Raw genomic sequence first — 4,538 nt, forward strand, 5'->3', positions numbered from 1 at the left:
ACACACTCCACACTGCAGATGAAATGTGTCTGTTCTCTGTCTCCACCTTAGATAATGTTTCTCTTAGTTTTACAAGCTATTTATCTCGTTTGTTATCACTCTCTCTCTGACTCAGGGCAGACTGTGCACGGACTGAAAGCAGATCAAGTGAAGTCCACCACACACACAGAGTCAGAGGAACCTCTGTGACTCTGTTCCTCATGAACATGTTTGTGCCTTTATTCTGTTGCTTCTCCACCTCAGTCTTCATTTTTCCTCTTGTTTTAAAGTCACGTTAGAGATTTCTGCTGGAATATAAAGCCATGAGACTTTCTCTACTCTCGGATCAAGAACACACATTGATTTTTAATGAGCAGCTCAAGCAGCCAATAGTAATGCTTAAAACAGCTCATTGGATGGTCCCATTGTTAGAAAGACCTCTGATTGGCTGACATCCATCCTGTATTGATAAACTTCATTTTCAGAGCCTGGAGAAGGAGAAGAGATTCACTGTCTACTCAGAACACTTTGGATTACAATATGCTCAAAGATGATTATTGATTTTTGACCAAATAACATAAAAAAAAAAAAAAAAACATACTGCAGCTTTAAGCTAAGCGATGACTACTACTGAATTTTCACCTGCCAACTTTCTAGGTGTTTAGAACCGTGATCATTTTAACTCAACCATATTTTTACACATTTTTGCAGCTTCATAGGCCAGTTAGCTCAGCTGGTCAGAGCGTGGTGCTAATAACGCCAAGGTCATGGGTTCAAACCCCATACTGACCAGATATTAATCAAGGACCATAAACCTGCTTTCATGTGTTGTAAATGTTAGTGTATGAGTCAGAAAGGACAAGGTATGAATATGTATACAATAAACACAGATAAAGAATATCTAAACTGTTAATCATTCCCAAACCTGGAAGAAAATTCACAAATAGCCAAAAATCTAGAATGACTGTCAGTAAAGAAGCTTCTTTTTAACATCTTAATAAATCAGCAAGTAGTTATTTATTGATGAATAATCCCAGAACAATTTAGGTTAAATACTAATAATACTTACTTTGTATGTGTATGCCTTGTGTATTCAGGTGTCCAACCATCATTTTGTATCCACAGTTGTGATGGAGCTGCAGAATGTAGGTTATACTTTCATCCAAATCATTGTCTTACAATGTAGTGAATAAATCATGGACTCTGTTTATCCAAAACAATGAGAAAGGTCACAATAGACATGAAATGAAAACTGTGTGTGAAATGATCTAACCATTGTATGTAATAAAAACTCATAGACTAATAATAATGTAGCCTATTTTTAATGATCAAACATGTACATATATTAGCACACTATAGCTACAACTGTGCTTGTTTTGACAAAGTAAGTTTTACTGAACTCTAAATTAAAACTACTGCTAACCTGGACAGATGCTAGAGATAACAAGGACAAAACAATACTAGATGACTTTATACATTAGCTGATATTAAGGACAAGGGCTGATGTGCTGTTAAAACAGACCAGATTGTTTTAATGTAGCCTAATTGTTGTGTAGTCTACATGACATTAGAACCTGAACATATGCCATATAATATGACCAGTCTATAGCTTCATAATATAAGTATTGAAATGGAATAGCAATGCAACGTTAGCCTAGCCTACTATTAATACACATTAACATGAGTAATATTTACACACAAATATAGTTCTACTGTTGCTACTTTCAAACAAGCAAGAGTTACAAAACAGATGTTGACAGAAGTAGGTTAAAATGACCTTATCTCATAATGTACCATCCTCACACTAATTGTTCTCTCACTCACACTGAACATCTCTGTGATGTCCAGAGCAGTGTTCTCTGAATGGAGGTGAGCCTCAATCATATGGGGGTAAAAAGTAGGAGGGGCATCTGAAGGTTGTTTCTTCAGTCTCTGAGAAGATGCAGAACTGGTGGGAAATTTCTTCCAGACCATCAAACACTGCTGGGTCAACTTCTAAATCCATATCAGAGTTTAGCTGAGCTAAGCTGTTAATAAAACTATCCAGATAAAAGTGAAGGTCGTCATTTGGTGAATTGTTTTCAACTTCATCAGCTAAAGCTCGTAAGTCATTCACTAAAACTCTGAAATCAGCCATCTTCACTTCTTCATCTAAGCCACGCCCATCTGCTGCAACAGGAAGTGGATCTGATTGGATCGCTCAGTTGACCAATCCTGAATGAGACTGAGGTTAGTCCCTCCTACCTCATTAGCATACGGACACAGAAATGTGGAAATAAATAAATGTAGAAATAAATACATGTTGAAAAAATAATGTATACATAAATAAAAGTAGAAATAAATAAAAGTTAAAATAAATAAATGTAGAAATAAATAAATGTAGAAATAAATAAAAGTAGAAATAATAAAGTAGAAATAAATACATGAATAAATAAATAAATGTATAAATCAATTTAAGACATTTATTTGTTTATGTCAGATTTATTTACCAGTTTTTATTAATTTATTTATGCATTTAATTATCTCTTTATTTATATATTCATTCTTTTATTTATTTATTCCAATATTTATTAATACATTTATTTATTTTTACGTTTGGCAGGTTTGGTCCTCCATACTCCCTGAGCACCAGTCAAACAAAGTTATGTTTATAGAAATACACAAAAAGAGGATTTAAAAGACATTCATCATTTAAAACTACAATTATGAATAAAAATAAAATATGTTTAAAGTGCTGATGAAGAAAATAAAGTAGAGGTATTCTACAAGTCAGTTTAAATCTAAACAACTTAAGGTAATATTGCATATTACGGTACATGTAACATAATGGAATGATGTCTTTCTGTCTATCAATTATCACCATGGTACATCACAGGTAAATAAGTCATGGAGCTTCCTCACCCATTCCCTCAGACAGGCCTTAAGTCCTGATGCACAGGAGAACATTCTACCACAACAACTCCCACTCTGAGCCACCATCAGACGTCCATCACACCACAGCACCATGTAGCCCACAGCTAACCTCCAGCTAACGGTAGCCACACAGAGATAACATCTCCACACTTTCACTGCTGACACCAGACGTAGAGCTCAGGACCAGCCAAACCAGCGACACATCTGGATAATCAACTGACAGGTAGAAAATAATAAATAAAATAATGTAACTTTATTGATCACTCACTCATTCTCTGTATTTTGACCCATTATTCCAGAGGGTTAGCAGTGGGCTGCTAACTACAGACACCCAGGGAGCAGTTAGATAGTAGTTTATGAATATTCATAAAAACAGGCTAAAGACGGTTATTATCTGTGTACCCTTCGTTCTGTGGTTATTACGTTTTAAAACTAAATCATAGTAACAAATAAACAGTGGTTATTTTGTTTTACTGACTTAAAACCAAAACATAAATACAGAAAAACCAAATAAATCTTGTTCTGTTTGTGAGATATTTGGATATTTACAGTAAATTAGAGGGAGAACTGAAGTCCACTGGTGCAGTGGTTTTCCTCCACAGGTCCTGGACCAGGTCTCCTCACACAATAGGACTGTTTAGGATTTATTTCAGCAGTTTTCTGCTCCTGTTTTCATTCAGTCTGTGGATGTTTTAGCTCATATAAAGCTGCTCACGTTTAAAGTTCATTGTTTTATGGTGTAGGTGATCTTAACAGTGTTACAGTCCAAATAGTATCCAGATAATCTGGTGACTGACTATCTACTGTGAGGCTGGTGTGAGGAACAATGGATGTTAGAACTTCTACCATTTCACACTTTTGCTAAAACAATTACATCTATATTGAGGACAGTAAATATATTTATTTTACATGTTATAATACCACTAGCCACTAACACAATGACAACACTAGCCTCTTTGGTGCTCTAGGACAGGTTTTCTTTTGGCCCCCCTTATATGGTGTTTTATATATCAAGCAATTGATATTTACATTATTGTTATGTTATTATTATCAGAATAATTTCTAACACTTACATAATGGTCTATACAATATCCACAAAAACGCTTTACATAAATAGAAAACATGAGTAAAATTAATTTTTTTAGACATTTTATTTAATTTTGATAAAAGTGTTATAAAAGTAAATAAAAGCCGATTTAAATAATTTAGTAACAGGTTTCAAATACAAATTATTAATATTATTACAGTAAAGCATTGCACAAAAACAAGATACTGATAAAAGATAGATAGTGATGTGTTGGCTCATCAAAGATTGTTTTTAATTTAAATACTTATGAATAAAATGTTTTTCTATTGACATTCACATTTTGTGAAAAAAAACAAAACTTCCAGATTTGACATAACAATACTATATGTTTCTCTCTTTGTCTGCACATGCTGTTAAAGGTCAACATTACAAGAAATGCAATATTTCATAGACAGCAATGCATGTTTTGTTAGTGTAATTAAATAAAATAATTTATTTTATTGTATAGTGTGACCATCACCAGCCCTCCCTGTAAGGAAAGGTAAGACATACTTTATAAAGGAGGACATAAAAAGAAAGGGCAGTGTTACACCTAGATGGGGGGAAGGGAACAGGGAAG

The 4,538-nt window shown here is 34.0% G+C and overlaps 1 non-coding gene across 1 annotated transcript; it reads left to right on the plus strand.

Moving 5' to 3' along the window:
* Positions 1–697: 697 nt before the first annotated feature.
* On the plus strand, positions 698–771 carry trnai-aau (transfer RNA isoleucine (anticodon AAU)). The gene has a single exon. It is a non-coding gene; the product is annotated as a tRNA-Ile (tRNA).
* The last annotated feature ends 3,767 nt before the right edge of the window (positions 772–4,538 follow it).

This window comes from Gouania willdenowi, unplaced genomic scaffold, assembly GCF_900634775.1.
Source record: "Gouania willdenowi unplaced genomic scaffold, fGouWil2.1 scaffold_244_arrow_ctg1, whole genome shotgun sequence".
In the NCBI taxonomy this organism is placed as follows: domain Eukaryota; kingdom Metazoa; phylum Chordata; class Actinopteri; order Blenniiformes; family Gobiesocidae; genus Gouania; species Gouania willdenowi.